This window comes from Felis catus, chromosome B2, assembly GCF_018350175.1.
Source record: "Felis catus isolate Fca126 chromosome B2, F.catus_Fca126_mat1.0, whole genome shotgun sequence".
In the NCBI taxonomy this organism is placed as follows: domain Eukaryota; kingdom Metazoa; phylum Chordata; class Mammalia; order Carnivora; family Felidae; genus Felis; species Felis catus.
In genome coordinates, this window is record NC_058372.1 from 143,346,423 (window position 1) to 143,370,284 (window position 23,862).

At 43.2% G+C, this 23,862-nt stretch overlaps 1 long non-coding RNA gene across 5 annotated transcripts in view; it reads right to left on the bottom strand.

Moving 5' to 3' along the window:
* The window catches only part of LOC102901343, a 181,900-nt gene that overhangs the window by 144,386 nt on the left and 13,652 nt on the right, over positions 1-23,862 (bottom strand). For 4 of the 5 annotated variants that reach the window (XR_002742543.2, XR_006598462.1, XR_002742542.2 and 1 more), the window contains exon 2: positions 21,133-21,252. This is a non-coding gene — a long non-coding RNA (uncharacterized LOC102901343). Of the gene's footprint in view, positions 1-11,134; positions 11,405-21,132; positions 21,253-23,862 lie in introns of those variants that run through there. The other variant, XR_440378.4, reaches the window with a different exon arrangement.

The following is a 23,862-nucleotide window of genomic DNA, read 5'->3' on the forward strand; positions in this document are numbered from 1 at the left end:
AGATACTGATTGGACCACCCGCGGTATAGTTACATCTTTAATTTCTATAACTTTAAAAATCAGGAGTTTTTTTTACATTCAACATATCGATTCTCAGCCTCTCCTGAAGAGCCAGAAGCTATGACAACACTGCATTGGCCTTTCTCAATGGCAGCTCCCTTCAAACGCGCCCTTGTGTCCAGGTGGCCACAGCCTCCACCTGTTGGCTTCGCTCACATAATTTACTGCTTGGTCCACATAGGCATTTGATATTGCCACAGATGGAAACTTGTGCAGGATAAATATGGGCAGACACTTTTTTCCCCTCTCTGTGGAAGTCACAAACATAACGTCCAGATGGAAGAATCGTTTTCAAGACAGCAAGAGTATTAAACATTTGTACTAAATTATGACCTGTAATGACACTGCATTGAGAAATACAACTTTAAAGCCTTTTCCTTGAGGCTCCTCACCTGCCTTAATTCTAAGAACTATGATTCAGTCTTGTGTTTATTCTTCAGGGTTTTTTACTCTTAAAAGATTTGTTTTAAAACACTTACATACTGACACACGTTTTTGGCCACAGTATTGTCATTCTCTGCTTTTAAATCAAGATGGTATGGAAAGTACACCACAAGAAAATTTTGAACCTTAAGAAAAGGCACACTTTAGCACATGTTTTCAATTACGTTGGAATGAATTTGAAGCTATGGAGACCCAGCTTGGCACAGTGAACAAGTGGCCTGGTGACCATCCTCACATCTTTCATCATGTGATGTGCACGAGCCTTCCAAACAGAGCTTTCTGAAGTCAGCCTCCAAGTGTTATCTGGCCCAACCCAGACCTTTTAGGAAAAGAGGAAGATATGTATTATCCACCCCTCGAGCTCATACACCAGTGAGTAAATCAGGACATGAGATTCTGACGTTTCATTTGTCCTGAACACTGCATCTCAGAGATGCCAGCCTGCCTTCCCACCGTCTTCCAAGTTTCATTCTCCATTTGAAACAGAAAAGCCAGTTAGGGTAAAACTTCGTTTTTCTCCACATGTTGGCTTAGAAGATGATTTGCTCTGAATGCTCACCTGGGTTGAGTGAGTCTTCTGTGAGTCAGAATCGGCACAGTATTATTTTATGGCCAAATGTCATATTTCTTTGATGGCAAGAGGGTTCCAAGGGTCAACACTAGGCTTCAGGGAAACTTGACTAGTCCAGGACGGGTCTAATTCACATGGATCAGGTAGATTCCAAAGAGTCACCCCTTTCTTTTTGGTTTTTTTTTTTTAATTTTTTTTTTTAACATTTGTCTTTCAGAGACAGAGACAGAGCATGAGCGGGGGGAGAGGCAGAAAGAGAGGGAGACACAGAATCCGAAGCAGGTTCCAGGCTCTGAGCTGTCAGTGCAGCTCTCACAAACCGTGAGATCATGATCTGAGCTGAAGTCGGATGCTTAACTGATTGAGCCACCCAGGCATCCCAAAGAGTCACTCCTTTCAGTGAAAGGCCTCCCAACCATTTCTTAAGAGGCAGACAGTTCCACAGAAGTGCTCATGCACGGAGCCAAGGAGGAAAAACCAAGAGTGAAGGCCCAGTTGCCAACCCAGTTTTCGATTCATCCATCTTAATATTCGCTTACTTAGAGTAGTATTTCACTTGAAGAAAACTCTGATGGATAAAAAGTTTGAAAACCACAGCTTAAGAACATTTGGGCAACCTTTGTTTTATTAAGTAGCACACATGATCTACTATAACTATCCCTCACTCTCCAGAGCTATTTGCTTCCTGAACTTAGTATCAGGAATCCAGATAGACACAAAGGCCACTTCTATTGGGTGACCACTACAAGGCTCACGTTGGCAAGCTGGCATTGAATCTTCACTTACTGCTATAATTTTGAGCCTTTCATGTTTTCATCACTAAACCTCAATCATGAAGATTAGGAAGGATTACTGACATCAGAAAAAGGATGTGACCAGACACCACACATTTGACTCGTGTTCAAGTCACATCTAATGCTCAGACCCCCTCAGATCATCATTCTTTTTTTTTTATTTAAATTCATATTAGTTAACATATAGTATAATATTAGTTTCAGGAGTAGAATTTAGTGATTCATCACTTACATACAACATTCAGTGCTCATCCCAACAACTATCCTCCTTAATGCCCATCACCCATTTAAGTCCATCCCCTCACCCACTTCCCCTCCAGCAACCCTCAATTTTTTCTCTGTATTTAAGAGTCTATAACTTATTCTTTGCCTCTCTGTCTGTTTTTGTCTTATTTTTCCTTCGCTTCCCCTATGTGCCTCTGATTGTTTCTTAAATTCCACATTTGAGTGAAATCATAATATTTGTCTTTCTCTGACTGACTTATTTCACTTAGCAAAATACACTCTCGTTCCATCCACATTGTTGCAAATGGCAAGATTTCATTCTTTGTGCTGGCTAATAGTCCATTGTATATATACACCACATCTTCTTTATGCACTCATCAGTCAATAAACATTTGGGCTCTTTCCATAATTTGGCTATTGTTAATAGTGCTGCTATTGCTGTGCATGTGCCCCTTCGAATCAGCATTTTTGTATCCCTTGGATAAATACCTAGCAGTGCAATTGCTGGGTCATAGGGTAGTTCTATTTTTAATTTTTGGAGGAACCTCCATACTGTTTTCCAGAGTGGTTGCATCAGTTTGCACTCCCGCCAGCGGTACAAAAAGTTCCCCTTTCTCTGCATCCTCACCAACATCTGTTGCTTCCTGATTTGTTCATTTTAGCCATTCTGGAATGTGTGAGGTAACATCTTATCATGGTTTTGATTTGTATTTCCCTGATGATGAGTGATGTTGAGCATCTTTTCATGTGTCTGTTGGCCATCCGGATGTCTTCTTTGGAAAAATGTCTATTCACGCCTTCTGCCCATTTCTTAATTGGATTACTTGTTTTGGGGGTGTTGAGTTTGATAAGTTCTTTATAGATTTTGGATACTAACCCTTTATCCGATATGTCATCAAATCATCATTCTAATGAAGAAAATGTTAACAACATTCACATACCTTTGGATTTCTGAGCATGTCTGTGACCCACAATTAAAAACACAGAAACCGGGGCGCCTGGGTGGCTCAGTCGGTTAACTGTCCGACTTCGGCTCAGGTCATGATCTCACAAACGTGAGTTCAAGCCCTGCATTGGGCTCTGCGCTGGCAGCTCAGAGCCTGGAGCCTGCTTTGGATTCTGTGTCTCCCTCTCTCTGTGTTCCTCCCCTGCCTGCGCGTGCGCGCGCTCGCTCTCTCTCTCTCTCTCTCTCTCTCTCAAAAATAAATAAAGATTAAAACACACACACACAGAAACCCTTGGTTACCCCTGAGTTGAGAAATTGGCTTACCTGCTATAAATGTGAACCCTCACGCAAGCTCACCCAATAAGCCATTGGACCACTAGCACCGTAGGTAAGAGGGTGTGGCAACAAGCTGAGCTCAGGTCCTCAGGGAATGGGATATCTCAGGCCAATGGGTCCCCACTATCCATGTAAGCCTACATCCATGTTTCCCAAGACTAAAACTAGAATTCATGATCAAACATGCTTCGGGGAAAATTTACACCAAATCTTTAAAATGAGAACTGTTTTAGAATGTCCTGATTGCACACTTGCCAAAAGCCCTGAGTCTCTGTATGGAAGCCAGAAGAGAAACAAAGCAGGAAGGGGGGGCCTGGGAGCTGGGCAGGCCCATACTTGGCCTCCCCCTTTGTTCATCATGAGCCCCAAGTTTCACAACTGCTTCTCACAGGTGGTGAAACAGAAGCCCAGGAGGTTACTGCACAGGTGTTGGCTAAGTTGGGAGCTTGCTCAGGACCATGAGCAGGAACTTGTGTTTGGAGCCAGTTCTTAAAACTCTTCCACAACCCAGAAAATTCTATGTGGTTTTTCTTTGGAAACAAAATCAATATTTCTCACTCTGCTTTCCTTTTACCAAACATACAGGTTTCTTTTGAACATCTACAATCTCACCCAATTCTGGTTAATCATTATTAAGTATTTTCAGATCAACTTCACCAGACACTCCCCATACGCCAGCACGAAGCAAGACCATGCACATGAGGTGGGTTGAGAGGGGCACAGGAGCACATAGGAGCTCAGGAGAAACTGAGACCCAGGGGGTGAACACTGCCAGGATGACCGCGGTGCGAAGGAAAGGTCATGGGCAAAGGAAAGCCCTTTCCCCTATCCTCCGCCAGTCACCAATTTCAACTTATGTTTGAGGTTGTTCGTGCTTTTATTATCATTATAGACAAACAAGTAAAGATTGCATCCTTGAATCCGATTCATTTCACCCTTGACAATTAGTTTCTCCTTCTGGGAGTAGACATGAGCGTCACAGCATCTACAACTGGGACTGTGGGGTGGATGTCTGTGTTGAACTAGAGAATAGTCAGGTAGCATGACTTTCTTAAGTCATTACATGGAGTTGTCAAACTTTGTCACTAAGGAGGGGCACCTGGGTGGCTCAATCAGTTGGGTGTCCGACTTTGGCTCAGGTCATGATCTCACTGCTTGTGGGTTCGAGCCCCACGTCAGGCTCTGTGCTGACAGCTCAGAGCCTGGAGCCTGCTTCGGATTCTGTGTCTCCTCCTCTCTCTGCCCCTCCCATGCTTGTGCTCTGTCTCTCTCTGTCTCTCAATAATGAATAAATGTTAAAAAAAAAAATTAAAAAAAAAAAACTTTGGCACTAAGGAAACTAAGATTTTGGTGAAAGCCCAAGGGAGAAAAAACATCAAAATGTAAAAATTCAATTTTTCCTTTTTGCTCCCATTTTATGAAATCATTTGTTTTCTTTTTGTCTTTCATTCTGGGATCATTTATTTAATCACCATGTACCCCCCACCCCCATGGCGAAGCCAGAAAACTACAGAATCTAGCATGAGGGTGGGAGTTGACATATAATTTCCAGACATCCATGCTGGACCCAGAAAGGCTGCCAATATGTCTAATTGCCCCATAAGTCATATTTATGAAGCCCTGAACCCTTATTTCCCATATCCAGAAAGTGAATTTTGTCAAGAAAGTCTTTCCAATACCATCATTAATTCTCTTCTCCAGTTTAGCCAAACACTAAACTCACAAGGTTAAGGGCTGAGTCTCAGGGGCTGGCGATGGATGAAGAAAACAACTTAAAAATTGGTAGAGAGAAAGAGGGTCCACTTCTCATCAGCCCCAGGCTCTCAGGCACACAGCCATTGGGTCACAAAGGGACACAGCTGAGTATTGTTAATGGTCAAAGGGAAAACAGAGCAGAGGAAATGAAATTAAAGCAACCAAAGTATTATCACTGTATATAATCACATGAAACTTAGGGAGATATGCTCTCTTTCCTGATTGTGTTAAGTGAAATGCTTCTGTAGCTAATGTTGCATTTGCTTTCTTCATTTCCTTTTTCCTGTTGGTATTTCGATTCTCTGGATTAACGTAGGGGTGCTAGACCAGTGCCATGGAGCCAAATAAGCATGTATATTGGATGCCAGAAAAGGTTAAACATTAGTTCATGACTTCACAAATATTAGCATCCTAATTTTAAAATAAGGAAGGTAGAGAAGGAGATAAGTGCATCAGAGGCTTCCACTTGTTCCAGAAGAAAAACTGGGGAAATAAGGATGAGGATGAGGGTGTAGACAGTACAGCGACACGCTCCAGGGCACGTTGTTCTCTGTGCATCACCCAGCCAGTGGCAGGTGGCCAACTGCTCCTTTAATGGGATCCTCCACCTGCCTAGGCGGGGCCAATGCATTTCATCCAGAGTAGCATCTTCTCCCAGGAAGTGCAAACAAACAAACAATGATTGCTTATCCTTTCAAAGTATGGACAAAGAAAAATACACAGTGGACACAGAGACACTGCACATGAAAGCCAGATTTTTGCGTCTTTTGCTAAGACTGTTTAAAAGATGATACGATCTCCATATTGTATATTAATGAGCACTTGGCTTTCAGTATTGTTTCCAATCTTATAACACCAGCTCCAGACCTGTGAGCTTCTGATCCCAGAGGGGCTGTGGAGTTACCACCTTCAGGCAGGAAATCCTCACATCTATAGGCCTAATAATGAAAGTAAATAAATTGAGGGGCACCTGGGTGGCTCAATAGGCTAAGCATCCGACTTTGGCTCAGGTCATGATCTCGCTGTTTGTGAGTTCGAGCCCCACATTGGGCTCTGTGCTGACAACTCAGAGTCTGGAGCCTGCTTTCGATTCTGTGTCTCCCCATCTCTCAGCCCCTCCCCTGCTCATGCTCTGTGTCTCTCTGTCTCTCAATAATAAATAAACGTTAAAAAAAAATTTTAAGTAAATAAATTGATACCATGTACCACTTTTTCAAGTGTTTTTAAATGCTTTATAAATAACAAAATACAAGTTTGTAGAAGCATTGCCAAATCCATGCCAGCTTTTACATTTATGTATTTGTCAGTGATTTGACATAAAAACTGTAACTATCATAAAGCAGATTCACTGGGAGTCTCACGTTTATTTTCTTTCAACTTCATTCTGATTCTGAGGTCCCATCCCTATAGACAAGAAATTCAAGCTGTTTTTCTCTGGGTTCCCCTCACCCACAATGCAAAGCTAGTGTTATATCATCAATTCTCATCCATTCTCTCCAGTCATTTCATGAAGTATAGAAATCTTCAGTGAACCTGGGGGTCAGCTACTTGGGACCCAGTCCCGCTGATGCAACTAACTCACAGCTTCTGAGGGCTGGCACCTGTCGGGACCAGGACAGAGGCTTCAAATAAGAAGGAAGTAAAATGTATAAGGGAACAAACTCAGTATTTCTATCAATTATCCCTACTATCATCTTGTATCAATAGGTCTAGTTAGGAGACAGAAATCACACAATAATTTTAACAGGGAGACTTTAATATAAAGAATTATATAACCATAACAGGGAGCTGACTGTCAAGGGATAAAAAGAACTCTAGAGGATATCCAAGAGATGAAGGAGAATGCTCAACGAAAGAACACACTTGAAAAAGAGATCACCACCCACCCCCCTTTCTAAGGCTGGCATTCAGATCTCATTGAAAAGGTGTGATTGAAGCCCACTGGGTAGTGGGGAAATTCTCCAGGAGGACCTGAGCCAGAACTGATCCACAGTGGCTGGCCAAAGGTTGGAAGGCAGGGTAACATGGGCTGGGACTGGCCAGCAGAAAACACCCCACCAGTGTGTAGGAGGCTCAAGGCCGAGAAGACAACCTCTAGGGTACCCGTGAGGCTCCCTGAGAATCTACTGGGACAGATGCTACTGAAACAGTGGAGTGGGCGCCTGGGTGGCTCAGTCGGTTAAGCATCTGACTCTGAGTTTCAGCTCAGGTCCTGATCTCACAGTTTAGTGGGCTCGAGTCCCAGGTCAGGCTCTGTGCTGGCAGCACAGAACTTGCTTGGGATTCTCTCTCTCCCTCTCTCTCTGCCCCTCCCCCACTCGTGCTGTCTCTGTCTCTCTCAAAATAAATAAATAAACTTAAAAAAAAAAAAAGAAATTCAGTGGAGGGGAGTACCACTGGGTGTCCACCACTCATGCCACTGACTACCACAGTAGCACTTAAAAAACAATCAACAAACACAGAATCACACCAGTGGGAAGTGATGCCCATGTCCCTTTATTTGCTGCAATGCCCCCACTTCAGCTGCCTTGTGCTGTGACGGTGCCCCAATCGTTCAGAGGCAAAATGAAGCAGGATGCTTCACCACCCACTGGAGTTCGTGTGGGCGAGATTACTGGAGAGATTCCATGGTTCTCCATTCCTTAAGGGACTGTTAGTAAAACGGCTTCCAGGACCCAGAGATTTAACCAAGGAGACAAATCACAGCATGTATGATGAAACCCGGAAGTGCTTCTCCCCTCCTGTGATGCCAAGTTTCCAGCCTTGCCTGCCCCTTCTGCAGACTCAGGCAAACATACGTGCACCAGCCTCTCCCATTGGCAGTCTGTCAATATGCCCAATCTCCAGCATGGTCACAGCTCTATCCCAAGAGGCTCCTCATCGGTGGGGTCTCCATGAAGGGGCTGAAAGTAGTGGTCTTCCTTCCCTCACCCCACCCCACAGTCCTGGCCAGTAGCCCTCTCTACATTCTCTGATGAATAAAGGAAAGATCATCTCAATATTGTATAAAGCACCATGCAAATGCAGCTGTAAGTTAGGTCCCCAACCCTATGCCCTTCTAGCTTAATGGCTATCCTAGGCTCATCCTTAGAAAATTCAGGCATCACTGCCTCCAAGAATTCCCACCCACCAGAGAGGCTTCAGTGGGGCCTGTCTAACCTGGGTGATGATAGACTTGGAGGGACACATCTCAGTCCTCACAGATTGGAGCTAAGAACCCTCCAGCACCCACAGCTGGGTGTCCTGCCATCCCATTACCAGACACTTTCTGAGCAAGCAGGGAGCCAGGAAAGCAGCGCCTTCCGAACTCACTCCTCCCTCTTTCCAAGGTGAGCTTTGTAATGAAAAGAATTTATGATAGTAAAGAGCTGTAAAATTATGAATATTTAAAAGATAAGAATTTTAAAAGAGTTGCTCAGATCTGAATTTCCGTTTGGCATGTTCAGAGATGTACTCTCTCTATAGAGCAGGAGGAATTTGGGGAAAATGTTGTCTGGCTTTGATCCAAAATGAAGACCTGATTTTTTTGCAGAGGTTTTTGGTTAAATTTGAGTGGGTTTTGGTTGGTTTGATCCTTTTTTTTTTTTTAGGGAGTGGATTTTTTGGCTCATTGGTTGGTTGGCATTTTAAATCATGGGGACTAGTTTAGTTTTGAAAGACAACTTTGCCCATAGGTGCTGACTTAAAAATACAAACTCAGTGACTCAGAACTCAGAGGCCAGAAAGGAATAGAAAATGTCCAAACATCTTTCAGTGTTCTTGGACACACATTAAGGGATTATTTCCCCTTAAAGTAATCTAAAAAAAAAAAACCCAAAAAAGAAAAGGAAGGCAGGTAGGCAGGAAGGCAGGAAGAAAAAGGAAGGAAATAAAGAAAAAATTGGTTCTTAGAGTTCCTTTTTGGACAGGGGTAAAAAGACCTCTTAAAAACATTACATATATATATATATATATATATATTCCAAAAACATAAACAGATGTTAGAGGAGGATTAAGAATTTAGCACAATTTGCTGTTTTAAAACCTCAGCCCTGTAGAGATCTCTCCTTAAAAAGAAATAAATATCTCCGGGGCGCCTGGGTGGCACAGTCGGTTAAGCGTCCGACTTCAGCCAGGTCATAATCTCGCGGTCGGTGAGTTCGAGCCCCGCGTCGGGCTCTGGGCTGATGGCTCAGAGCCTGGAGCCTGTTTCTGATTCTGTGTCTCCCTCTCTCTCTGCCCCTCCCCCGTTCGTGCTCTGTCTCTCTCTGTCCCAAAAATAAATAAATGTTGAAAAAAAAATTTTTTTTAAAGAAATAAATATCTAAAGAAAGAAATAAGGAATTGGGGGTAAATTTGGAAAGGACAGTTGGGTGGTATGGCCAGAACATTAAGGTGAAGGCAGAGCTTTTTCTAAACACAGAGAAAAGGCTTAGCATTGTAGTTATAGTCAGCAAAGAAATAAGAGCACAGCTGTTAACATTCAGATTTGAAACATATGACTGCTTTGGGATTTATTTTTTATTGGACTTCGCAAATTGCTAAAACCAGGCCCAATAACCATTCTCCTTGGCAATGATTTTCTTCTGTTCTTAGAATGCACCTCTTTGGGAGTGGCAATCAGCAGCCACTTCTGACCCTAGAGAAGCCTCAACAAAGTGGTCACCTTCTGGAAGTGGGGAACAGCTTCATGGCCCCAAGGACAATACAGTGGATCAAGCATTTAGCTAGAAAACCAAGTTTATTGGTCCATTTGTCCAAATTCTTCTACTGATGCTGAGTGAAACGGGGGGGCATAATGGTTCCTACCCCCTAGGGTTGAGAATTAAATGGGCAGACAGTTGTACAGCACACAGCTGTGTGCCTGGCACACAGTAGGCACTCTCTTTGGGTTCGCTCTGACCTTACCCAGCATGCCTGGGCACCCTACTTTAAAACTCCATGAAATCAGGGCACCTGGGTGGCTCAGTCAGTTAAGCAATCCAACTCGATTTGGGCTCAGGTCATGATCTCACGGTTCACAGTTTCGAACCCCATGTCGGGTTCTGCACTGGTATCACAGAGCCTCCTTGGGATTCTGTCTCCCCACCCCCTGCCCCATCCTCTTTCTCTCAAAGATAAGTAAGTAAACAACAACACCAACAAAATAACCCCATGAAATCCCTCTCAGCATTTTCTAATGCTTCTACAAAGGTGGACAATTCCAGCAACCAGAGACTACAAGATTCCATCATTCTGCTGTTATATCTCCCATATGAAAGTGAGAAATCTGTTATAAAGACTTTAAAGCATCTTAGATGTACACATAACTCTAAACAAATCACCCAGAAGAAACACAAGCAACTGTCATATAAGTTTTTCCTAAATCTCATCACATCAATCTCAAGCATCAAAAGGGAAAGCACTTGTTTTCTCAAAGAAAATAGCTTCTTTAAAACAAGACCTCATCAAAAGTCTCCTATTTTAATTCCTAATAAAGAAAATAAAAACAGTAAACTCTTCTCTTTTTTTTACTTTTATTTACTTTTGAGAGAGACAGAGTGTGAGCAGGGGAGGGGCAGAGAGAGAGGGAGACACAGAATCTTAAACAGGCTCCAGGTTCTGAGCTGTCAGCACAGAGCCCAGTGTGGGGCCCGAACCCGTGAACCATGAGATCATGACTTGGACTGAAGTCAGACTTTTAACCGACTGAGCCACCCAGGTCTCCCCAGTAAACTCTTCTTTGAAGCCATTCAACAGAACAAGGGAGGGCATCTGAAAGATGTGTTCTTTGCCTTTTGTACAAGTGTCTTCTATCTGTTTGCCCAAGGAAATAATTCCTCCCATGGGCCATCAACCTGCTTTGAGAGAATGCAAAGGAAAGAAAAAAATACAACAAGCTTGAAACAAGACAAGTAACATAGACATGCAAATATTTCAGGGCACCTGGATGGCCCAGTTTGCATCCGACTTCAGCTCAGGTCACAATCTCCTGCTTCATGAGTTCAAGCCCCACATCAGGCTTGCTGCTGTCAGCACGGATCCTCTGTCCCCGTCTCTCTATGCTCCTCCCCGGCTCGTGCTTGCTCGCTCGCGCTCTCTCTCTCTCTCTCTCTCTCTCAAAAATAAATAAACATTTTTTTAAAGTTTCAAAAATACATGTATTTCATACTCTGTTGTACAAAAAGCAATATTGTATCTAGACAAGAGGTTTTTCCTCACTTCACTTCCTCCCCCTGATATAATAGGGGTGCAGTGTTTCCATTCAAGGTCCACAAAGTAATCAATCATCAGATTGTCAAGTTCTTCACCAACCTGTGTAGACAGATGACATAAGGGCATGAGAAATGCTGTACGGACAAAGAGACGTCTTAGCCAAGTCACTGCTCCTCAGACCCTCTGCTTCCTGCTGTCTTTAATCTTTCCCCTCTTTGCAAATACTCATCTTAAGTAACTAATCTAAAACGTGGGAAAACATGCATGCATACTTCCAGCTTCTATAGTATTTGCGATAGAAAAAAACCCAAAACAATCTAAACACACAAAAGTAGAAGAATATTTAAATTATGGGATACCAACCCAGTAGATTACTATGCAAACACTTTAAACAACGGTGATAAAGACCATGGAAAGTGGAAAAATCAGAGCATCTGCTATCTTGAGCTGTCAGGTCGCCCTAAGGTCTGGATACACAGGCAAATTAACATGGCAAGTAACTTATTGATATTACATTGCAATACACCACACATGAAATGGCATCATGTGTTATATTCAGTGTCGTTTCTCTTAATGCAATTCACAGACAAATTGCAACGGACAAAGTGCATTAGGGCAGCATTTCGTCCAGCCCCTGTGCCTGCATCACTGATGCGTTGCTTCAGATGATCTGTGTCTCTGATTTTCACTGACTAAACCCGCACTTTTAACATAATATCCCAGAAGAAGTAATCGGGGCATTCAGATCTAGCAAGCATGTGGCCCTCTCCTCTTGGCCACATCACCCACTCTCGTTTGGGAAATTAATCTTCTTACCACTTTGGTGTAATGGGGTGATATGTTCTTCTGTTGGAACCACTCAGTGACCTTCCCCAACCTTTAAGTGCATACATTAATGATCAACCACTTAAAAGTGGCCGAATATGTCAGACAGCTGCTTGTGTTAGCAGACTTTATTGGTGTCCCATCTGTGGACCCGGGTATTCTGACATATCTGGGCATGGGCTGAGCATTCTTTCAGGTGTCTCTTTGCTTGAAGGATCAAAAGCCTCCTGGGAAAAGACTCCTCTTCAAGATGAAAGGGATAGGTGTTTAGAAGCTTGGATTAAGATTAAAGGGAGGCACAATTATGAGGACCTATCTCCCTGTTCCCCGAAGGGCTCCTTAAGAGCAGGCTTTCCTGGGTTCTAAAGAGTTCAGAGCTGTAAATAAATTGACTAAGTTTTATGTATGTTTTTATTGGGTTTTTTTTTGTGGGGGGTTTTTTAAGTTTATTTATTTATTGACAGAGAGAGAGAGGGAGAGAGAATCCCAAGCAGGGGCCTCAAACCCATGAACGGTATGATCGTGAGCTGAGCCAAAATCAAGAATCAGACACTTAGCTGACTGAGCCACCCAGGTGCCCCCAAAATTGAGGAAGTTTTATCCTGGGAAGACATGGTGACCCAGCCATGTTGTCTTAAGATCATGTAGCATACGTTGCCTGACTATAACGACACCAAGACCTATCACCCCTGTAGCTATGGCCCCAAATGTTCTGAAGTCATGAAAACTTAAAAGCACAAAGAGCATTTGAGTAGCAGAATCTTAAGAGAATCATATTATGAGTGTCAAGAAATATGTGTGATTCTCCTCCATAATTTATGAACTCCAAAATCACAAGTTCCTATCCCTTCTAGCACATACCATCTTCAGCTCAACATACACTGTGGCCCCAGGCTGACTGGGTGTTGGAAGGGGTGGACTGAATCTTACAGACAACATGGCCATATGACTTATCACCCAAATCAGGAAACCTCTGAGGTTGTAAAGGAGCACTATCAGAATTACGCCAGGACAGCAGGTGTAAGCCAGGACTGTCCCAGGCAAACTGGCATCTGATCACCTACGAAAGAAGGTGAGAGAGAACATTTGTGTCTCTAACTTCAGCTTTTTGCTCCAATCAACTTTTTATCCCATCAGATGTTCCTGCTCTTGTAGGTACATCTTTGGCCACTCAAAGCAAAAATCCAGGCTTTTCTAGGCATTTTGATGAACCTGCCAAAACTAGAAAGTCCTAAGTAATAATCCTATCTATGTTTACCCTTGACCTTTCCTACCTGTACCCTTACTTCACAGAGATTCAGAGAGACATGTTTCCTAAAAGGATCCAAGTGGCTAGCCATTCAAAACATACTACCTTACAGAGCTGCCTCTTGTTGGTCCAAAAATAATAATTATCATTATTACATGAAAGACACACTTCTAAGTATTGGGTGACATCGCTGTTAAAAACACAGGACCGGCACCCAGCTCAGAGGATCTTACATGAAATGAGGGAGGCAGACAATGAATAAGTAAGCAAATAGATCACTGCGGGTCTACCCGACAAAGGTGTCACCTGAAGGGTGGGTGGGGGAAGAGTCTACTCCAGTGAGAGAGGTCCAGGAAGGCAACTCAGAGAAGTGGCATTCCATCTGACTGCAGGATAGACACTGGCCAGTGTGACAAGACCCATTCACAGATCAACATCGATTTCTTTTCTGGCCCCGCACTACCTTTCCCTGTTTCCTCCCAGTTGGTGAAGATCACGTGTGTCAATGGTAGTGGAAAGGACCCCTTTATGGCTTTCTCATGAAATAGAATGAATACAGATGAAAAGCACACTCGAGAAATCATGGGAAATGGAATTATCACCATCAGTCAGCATAAGGCAGCCCCAGGGTGCCTGAATGACCCACTCCTGAGTGTGGTTTTAATCACAGACAAGGTTTTGTGCTCCTCGCGCAGTCCCGGGTGCGGGGACTGGCCGAGTCTGTACCCGGAGAATTCCAGAGGACAGGCACCTCGCCGGGCTTAGCTGACCACCGTGCTTTCTCAGGGCAGCTTGGAGCTCGTGTTTACGCCAAAGTCAGCCTGAAAGGCAGTTGTCTGAGCCCATCATGTTCCTGGCATCATTCCTAGACCCTGGTGGTCGCCTATCCCACTGACCGATCCGTTCTGTGCTTAGGTTACTCCCTCGTTCAGTGTCTGTTGCCCCCGCTGGCAGCATCACACTGCGATTTCTGACCCCACTCTTCTTGACTAACCAGAATAATCGAAGCCTCTCTCTTCCAAGCACAAGCCACAAGGCACTGTCAGCATCACGCTGCTGCTTATCATAAGCTTTCCCTATCCCTCTTGCTCTCCAAACTCCAGATCAGGATCCCTGCCCTCCTCTCCACATTCTGCAACATGCGATTTTCAGAAACGTTAAAAAAAAAAAAAAAAAAAAAAAAAAAAAGTCTGCCGAGGGCCCTGCAAGAGCCAAAGGAAATGGAATAATGAAGTATGTCCCACTATTCAGCCTGGGTTTGTTACCACACCCAAATGTGGTTTTGCCTTTTACACTATTTAGATCATATTGTTGACTCATGTTCCATAAGAACACATTGATTTACCCATGGAGCCTCTTCTATTCACCACTGCCCTTCTTACTCACCATCCCTCCTTTTCTCTCCAGGAACCTCCTGCCCAAAGCCAGTTTTCCTAAGGGCACATTTGATTGGACTATTGTTCACAGTTAATACACTTAATTGTTCTTTATTAACTCTCCTTTGATTGCTTTCAGATGTTTTCTTCTACTTGTCAAGATAGGTGATACATTTTTCATTCCTCTTTTACATATTAAAATATTGCTATTGGCCATATCATTTGGATCCTCAACAGATTTTTATTTCAGGTATTCTTACCACTTGACATCCAGGTAACGTCTGGTAACAATTAGCAAACTCGTAAACAGCACTTACTATATTCCAGGCACTGTTCTAAGTATATTACATTCACCAACTCATCAAATCCCCAACACCCTAACAAGTAGGTATTAAAACCATTTACAGATGAAGAAATGGAATCACAGGATTAAGTAACTCACTCTGTGTCACACAGTTAATAGTGCTAAGCCCGTAACATTTCTTCCTCGGCTCTCACACGTAAGAGTAAAATTTCACCTTGTTTTTGTTCATGTTTAATTACCATCAAATTCCTATCTATCTCTATTCTAAAACAGGAGAATTTAAAGTGAATTTAAAGAGAATTCAAAGCATTCTAAGGTCACTGTCTTTTCAAGAGTAGGAAAGAGACATTTATTAGCTTTAGATAGTTAGAAATATTAAAATTAGAAAAATATATATATGTAAATAGAAACCAAATAAATAATTTCCAAATCAGTAAAGGAACAAGACAGAAAATGTTAAAAGAGAGAGAGAAAGAGAAGAAAGGAAAAAAAGAAAAAACATCTCTACTTCAACAGAATGTGGTAAAGAAAAAATGAGAACCAAAGAAAAACATGGTGGATATAAAATGAAATGATAGAAAGAAGTCCAAATATAGAGTAACTATAATAAATATAAATGTATTTGACTCACCAATTAAAAGACAAACTCTCAGATTTATTTCTTTATGTTTTGACTATCTAGTCTTTCACTTGAAAGCTAGTTTAGCAATATTAATTTGTTCAAATAAAATTAAAGAAAAAAATATGAATGAAGAGAAAGGCAGAGATTACTTAATAATAAAAGGGATAAACAACCAATAAGATGTAAAAATCATTAATTTGCTTTACCTAACAAAATTCCCTTCAAATATATGTTTGTGCTTTTGTGCTCTTATTATACTTAATGTAACAGTTTCTGATGGCTATGTGTTAAAAAAAAAAACCAAAATTATCAGAATTAAAAGGAGAAATTGACAGGGGTGCCCGGGGGGTTCAGTTAGTTAAGCATCCAACTCTTGGTTTTGGCTCAGATCATGATCTCATGGTTCGTGAGTTCAAGCCCGCTCATGATTCTCTCTCTCTCTCTCTCTCTCTCTACCCCTCCCCCACTGGTGTGCACTCTCTCTCTCAAAATAAACTTTAAAAAAAAGGAGAAATTGACAAATCCACCATTATAATGAGGGTGTTTTTTTAACACATAGCCATCAGAAATTGTTACATCAAGTATAATAAGAGCACAAGTGATTAAAGCAATGCAATCAAGCAGCTTGATCTTCATCCCAGTAAACAGGTAATATACAATCTTTTATGAAAACAAAGCAATTCTCAACACGCTCCAAAATATTCATATCATGAAAACCAGGATCTGTGATCACAGTGCAATACAATTGGAAATAGCACATTTTTTAATTGAAAAAATTAAAAATATCCTTGGAAATTAAAAGGTAGATTTCTGTAAAAATTCATGGGTTAAGGTTAAGGAAAAACTCACATGAAAGTTCCAAAATACTTAGAACAAGCGACAGAAGAACTACATATCAACATTTATTGGATGCAGCTAAAACAGGAAGCAAATTTTTAAAAAATGCAAGAATTAATGAAATAAATTTCAGGTCGAGAAGCTAGAACCTATAGCTACAGAGAACAAACGGATGGTTGCCAAAGGAGAGAGGGTGGGGGATGGGCACAGTGGGTGAAGGGGAGTGGAAGATACAGGCTTCCAGTTATGGAATGAAAAAGTCACAGGAATAAAAGACACAGCATGGGTGATATAGCCAATGGCATTGTAATAGCAATGTAAAGTGACAGATGTTGAGCACAGCATCACGTATAAACTTGTTGAACCACTATGCCATGCACCTGAAACTAATGTAACATTGTGTGTTCACTATACTCAAATAAAAATAAACAAGGAAATAAAGAAATACTAAATCAATGCAAAAAAAAAAAAAGAAGCTAGAACCTATAAATAGAACTATGAAATGAAAAACTAAATACATGCAGTGTCTTGTATGTTAATTATACCTCAATAGAACTGTTCTAAGAAGTTTATGGTTGGTGCACAAATTGATACAAGGTTCAATGAATCAGAAAGAGAGCCCAGAAATTGATCTGTTTATATCTGGAAACTTGGTGGATGACAGGATGGCAATATCAACCAGTGGAGAACTGATGAATCACCCCAGTAAAGAGTATTAGAGCAGTTGACTATCAATATTAAAAAGTTAAATTAGCACACTTACTGTGATAAGAACTGAGTCATGTACAGAATTGTTGAATCACTGTATTATATACCTGACACTAATATCACACTGTATGTTAATTATACTTCAATAAAAAAAAAAAAGTTAAATGTGATGCATACCTCCAAAATCAACATCAGATTGATCAAAGACCCAAATGTGGAAAGAAGCAAAATGTCTTAAAATTATTAGGAAAAAGTATAAGAATATATTTATGACTTCACGGTAGTAAGGTTCTCCTAAACGTGACACAGAAAGCATGAATGAGAAAGGAGAATGTCCGACTCTGTCAAATTAAAGCTTCAGTTTTTCAGGAGATGCCACAAACAGAATTAAGAGAGAAGTCACAGACTGGAAAAAGTCTTTGCCCTACATAGAACGAACTAAGGATTAATTTCCAAATAGGATACTTTTTAAAAACTTACAAATCTAAGAAAACCACACCCCCCAAAAACACGCAAAGGCAAGGTCCATGCAGTTCTCAGAGAAAGGAATCCAAACAGCCAATAAATTAATTGGGAGAAAGAAAAAAAAAAGTGCTCAATCCCACTGGTGATCAGAAGAGTCCAAACCAAGTTAGAGACAGCACTTTTTACCCATAAAACTAGCAAAAAATTAAGATGAATGTATCCAGAGTAGGAGACGATTGCTTTGGAGAGCAAGCTGGCACTCACTGTCTAATAAAATTGAAAATGGTTTTATCTTAGGACCCAGAAATCGTATTGGGGAGCGGGGAGTGATGACAGTCCAGTGAGTTTGCACCATCTGCATTCCCTGGGAGATCTAGACTTTCTGCCCAGGCTCCAAACTACGGGCGACTGGTTACGTCGCTGCTCTAAGGAAGGAGACAGGGCCAGGATGGGGTCACACAGGAGAGGATGAAATGCAAACCCACTCTATCATTGTTCCCAAAGCTGCTACTTGCTCATCCCCGTTGCCTCTTTGGAACCTGGACGCCATGCGTGCCTCTCTTCCTGCCACGCTCTGGCCCGCGTGTCTAGGCCTGCCCTCTCCGTGTTTGTCACTGTGGCCACCATGCTGCTCGGCCCTGTCAGAAGGTAGTGAGACTAAGCTCAAGATGTTAACGACAGGCCTGGCAGCACACCTGGTCGGGTGAAACTAGGGGAGACGGCCTTCCTCCTCACCCACAGAACTAAACAGCTTTCCCCCAAGAAAAGAAACAATCCAACTTTTCCATTTGTAGAAAACAGCAAAGAAGCTCCATCAGTCTGTGGCACGGAGCATGCCGGTCTCATGTGAAAATGAGAACGACCCACCCTCACGACAGCCGAGAGTTGGAGATGTTTCCTAGTCAGCGAGGTGGGCCCGGGCCAGTGTACCCACACATGTCACCGGATAGCCCTTGGTGTGGCTTGATGTGGGTGTGGGATGAAGCAGAGCCCACAGCCCTGACCTCACCTGTGCCCTGTCACGGCCCCCAACCCCCCCAGACAGCCCCCTATTTCAAGGAGAGGGATGCCGACGCCTTCACCATCCTGTAATGTAGGACACAAAATCACAACCATCCCTGGGCACTCAGCACTGCCAAACAGATTGCCTTTAAATGTTTGTTTCACACTTATGCATTGATTTTGTATCAGTGAAAGTGTATATATATAAACAGACTCGTTACTAATGCATTGCCACAGGCCAACCCAGAGTCAACGTTTTGGGGGAAAAATAAATTGGCAATTTTCCCACTTTTCTGCAGTTCTTTTTCTCTCTCTGGTTTTCCTTTGGGACTTTCAGGATTAGAGGATTCCAAAAGGCAAACAAAAGGGTTCTGACTTAGGATAGTATAACCGGTTCCTGGTAACAGAACAAGTGCATCAGCATTTCTGCTAGCCTTGACTTTCAGCTGATAACCTCTAGAGCTTCTGGAGCACCCCCACGTCACAAAAGTACGGGGACGGCCGGTGTTTCTGGGCTTCGTGCTCCACTCCCACACCACCTTGCTCCAGGGCACTTTCCACTTGGGGAGCAGAACCAACATGTCTCGTTCTAGAAGGACACACCTGTCCTTAAAATGACCTGCATTCCCGCTTCACCCTAGTGATGGTGCAGTGCTCTCTACGATCAAATCTCTGCCCAGGTGACCTACCGATAACTTCACCTCTTATTTTAGTCTGAACCTTCCAACACTGTCATGTCAGGCTCGAGCATGAGCAGGCAGGACTGCCAGGTCGAGGGCCTCCAGGAGCACACAGGTTGCCATGTACAAACGTATGAGCCCCCTGTGGGCGGACAAGGCTCAGCGCTGCACCACAGAGTAGCTGACCTCAGCCCTGCTCACCCCTCGACTGGGCACCTTTGGGACATGCAGGAACTTCACCATTTTCCAGGGTATGTCTGGCCAGAACCCCTTCCTTGGCTTTAAGGCCATCTGTCAGCCCAGTTTTTCCCAACCTTCTTATCATCACCATCCTTCTCCCCAGAAGCCATTTTAGGCATTTTGTTCCTAATCGCCCCCTTGCATAAAGTTTTAATACCACAGATATACTATACATCTCTTCGTGGACTGAGGCCGTTTGGAGGGCCATAGACCATTGCAATATCTAAGGCTTTTTTGCCTCCCAAGAACAAGCATTTGTGATATCCTCTCCCTGTCACCCCCCACCCCCACCCCCACTGAAAATGTATATATTAGCTGTGACTGCAGTAGAGTCTATCCTCTGTCACCAGAGGAATCTACCTGCCCAAGGAGGGTAGAACCAGCTCGTCAACAACACTGAAATGACCTGTTTCTCACACCAGTCCCAAGCTCACTCCCCTCCAGGCTGCCCTGGACAGGGCACCGACCCTCACCCCCTGCCCTCTGCCCACGTTCTCGGTACCCTCGCTAACCTCCACTCTTCACCCGGTTTCCTTTTCTTTCCATGTGCTGCTTCCTGTGTGTAGGAGAGAGATTCAGCCCACAAGGGAATTTCATAATATTTGAATATTTGGTAAAGCAAAAACCTCCTTTGTCTCTAAGCTGGCAAATTGATCCAGCAGCAAATGTATTCGCTTCTTTATATATTGGCTCAGTTAATCAATCAATTAACATAAGGAGAGGGCTCTGTGAGTTGGATGAACAAGAAGCAACCCTGAAGTGCAGGACGTGAAGGGTGAGGAGCACAGTGACTCCCAGAAAGAGCTGATGTTTGGCCAGTCCTTCGGGAGCAAACATGACCTGGTCTGGAGAGTCAGAGGGACATTTGTGCAAAGACCAGGAGGACAGATGGAGTGTTATCGACAGGCTTGGGAAACTGTGCCAGAGTTCAGTTGCTAGAGGGCAAGCAGAGGGCATGGAGAGCAGGGTGAACGAGGAAGGCAGAGAAGAGGCTGAGAGAGGGAGTGTCAAGTCAGTGTGTGCTCTTGTATGGATATAGAAAATATGTGTGTGGCTCCCAGAGAGAAAGGATACTTCAGGCTGTGCCCACATGGGAGACTTCAGGAGTTAAGGAGGGTCTAGCAGTGGGTGGGGAGAGGTGGGGGGAGAGACAGAGAGAGAAGGAGGGAAAGAGATGGCCCATCAAGTTCAGGTGGAGCAGGATGGGCTGAACAGGAGAACTAGAACCAGAATCCACACAGACTCATGGGAAGGATGAAGGCTGAGGTTCTAGGCATAAACACACTATCTAATTTTAATTACTTCTGGAAGTCACAAAGGCATATGCAGGTTTGAAAGTGAAATATGAACCCACCAAGAATTTTAAAGGTAAGACATGACTACTCTAGCCAAGGGTCTAAGTTAAATCTAAAACATCTAGTATCTAAGCAGCAACCATGCAGGACAATCCAACCTCAAGACTGGAACAGAACCAGCAGCAAGAATAACTAGATAGTGAGCTCATGAACTTCTGACTTACAGTTTTCTGCATTTTCCTCATTGGACACAGGACTTCCAAGAATCTGTGATGGGAGTCAGCCAACAGACAGGGGTCAGGTGGATGCAGATTCCCAGGTTAAGAAGGGAGCTGGACAGAACACTGTATCAGGAGAGAAAAATATCAATGCAGACAGAATAACTTACCTCTGACCTGAGTGTGTTCATTTCTATTTTACCTGGGTATGTCAAGTTCAAAGCATATAAACCCTTTGCAACAATTCTCCAATTCTGGAGTTATCACTATAGGATTCCAACAAATGAGATATTGACTAAGGGAATTGATTTTAAATTTTTTTTTCAACGTTTTTTTTTTAATTTTTTTTCAATGTTTTTATTTATTTTTGGGACAGAGAGAGACAGAGCATGAACGGGGGAGGGGCAGAGAGAGAGGGAGACACAGAATCGGAAGCAGGCTCCAGGCTCTGAGCCATCAGCCCAGAGCCTGACGCGGGGCTCGAACTCACGGACCGCGAGATCGTGACCTGGCTGAAGTCGGAGGCTTAACTGACTGCGCCACCCAGGCGCCCCGGGAATTGATTTTAATATAAGAGGTGCAACCATGCTGAAAGAACATCCACCCCAGCTAAGATAGTGAGAAAGAACATAGTTCGAAGTCAGTCGAGAAGGAAAAGGCAACCACTTGAGAGTGAACACTGGTAACAACAAAACACATGCACGCAATAAAGTCTTGAGTGATCTGAGTAATGGACAAAAAGATCACAGATTAACCCAAATTAGTCACACTGTGGTACAAAATGGATATATGAAACAAATGATTATTTAAATTTAAATTCTTCACAAAAATTAACTCAGAATAGACCCTAAAGGTAAAATGCAAAACTACAAAACTTCTAGAAGAAAATATAGAATGGAATGTATGTGACCTTTGATTTGGCAATGACTCTTTGGGTATAATACCAAAAGCACCATCCATAAAATAAAAATTAATAAGTCAGACTCATTAAAATTTGAAAATGTCTGCTCTAGGAAAGACAATGTTAAAAGAGTGAGAAGACAAGCCACAGGCTGGGAGAAAATATTTGCAAAACACATATCTGATAAAGAAGTTGAACCAAACATGTATAAAGAACTTTTTAAAAAAATTTTTTTTAGATTATTTATTTATTTTGAGAGAGTGCAAGTGGGGGAAGAGGAGAGAGAGAGGGAGAGAGAGAATCCCAACCAGGCTCCATGCTGTCAGCCCACAACCTCACACGGGGCTCGATCCCACAAACTGTGAGATCATGACCTGAGCCACAAGCAAGAATCAAACACTCATATGACTGAGCCATCCAGCCACCCCTACAAATAACTTTTAAAACTCACAGTAAGAAAAAAAAATCCAACTGAAAAACACACAAAAGATCTGAACAGACACTTCACTGAAGTAAATATACAGATGGAACACTGCAGATGAGCATATTCTAGTAAAAGAAAAATTGGCATATGCAGGTCAGAGGTAATTCCTTCTGTCTGCACTGATGTTTTCCATTCCTGATGCAATGATGGGATATGAAAAGATGCTCAAGATCACTGGTATTAAAACAGTACAATAATGAGAGGCCACCACACACTAATTAAAATGATCAAAATCCAGAGTTAAAATGGTGGAGCAGTGGGAGGACCCTATCCTTGCATCATCCCTCAAACACAGCTAGATAAATATCAAATCATTCCCAACCCCCAAGAAATCAAGCTGAATGCTGAAAGGACAAACTGCAGAACTAGAGGGAGAAAAGAAGCCACATTGTAGAAGATAGGAGCTGTGGAGACATAATTCTGGAAGAAAAGAATCATGGATGCTGCAGAGGGGAGGGACCTTTGATCTTGGAGACAAAAGGGAGACAGAGAGAGAGAACAGAGAGAAAGCAGCACGCAGGGGACTGCACAAGAGAAACACTTCTCCCAAAACCATTGACTGGGAAAATGAGAGCAACTGATTACCACAAAGTTTTACAGGCAGTGGAGCCCAAAGTCTGAAGTTTTAGAAGTATGCACCACCACCATGTGGCGCCTGGTGGCCACACCAGTGATCCCGTGGAAAAGGAGGACAGGGGCCCAGGAGCAGACAGAGTGGTTTGAGGATCCTCTGGGTCGCACTAGGAGAGCAGTTCCCCCTTCTTGGAGTGCATTTGGGAGAGGTGGCATGGCCTCTCTGGGAACAAAAGAGCTGGTGAGTGTCAACGTGCCGCCCCGTTCATTAGCATAGGAATAGAGACACCGGCTGAGGGCAGAAAACCTTGGTGCTGACCTTTTGCCTCACTTTACCATAAACTCCCGGGGGACTGTGTGATGGTTTTTCTGGGACTAACTGGCACCAGCCACAGCGTGGGGAGACCTTCCCCCAGAGGATCAGTGTGGGTCCTCGCCATGCCAGGTCCCTAAAATTTGGAGTTTTGAAACGCAGCCACACATCTGGGATAAAACACAGGAGTACTACGCTGCCTCAGAGGCATACAGCTCGGACACAGACAGAGTGATGGCAGGGATCTGACAGAAGCTGGGGACACAAGAGGGGAGATCGTTCACTCTTCTGTGAGGGTTTCCTAAACAGTAGCCAGTGTGAACTCCCTGCTTAGGAGACAAGAGAGTAGGGCCACACCATTTCTGCTCGCGACCCCTGCCCATCAGCGCTCACAGACCTCAGTGAGCAGCATAGCACCCCCACTGGAGGTTTGAGCTGCTTACACCAAGCCCCACCCCTCTACAC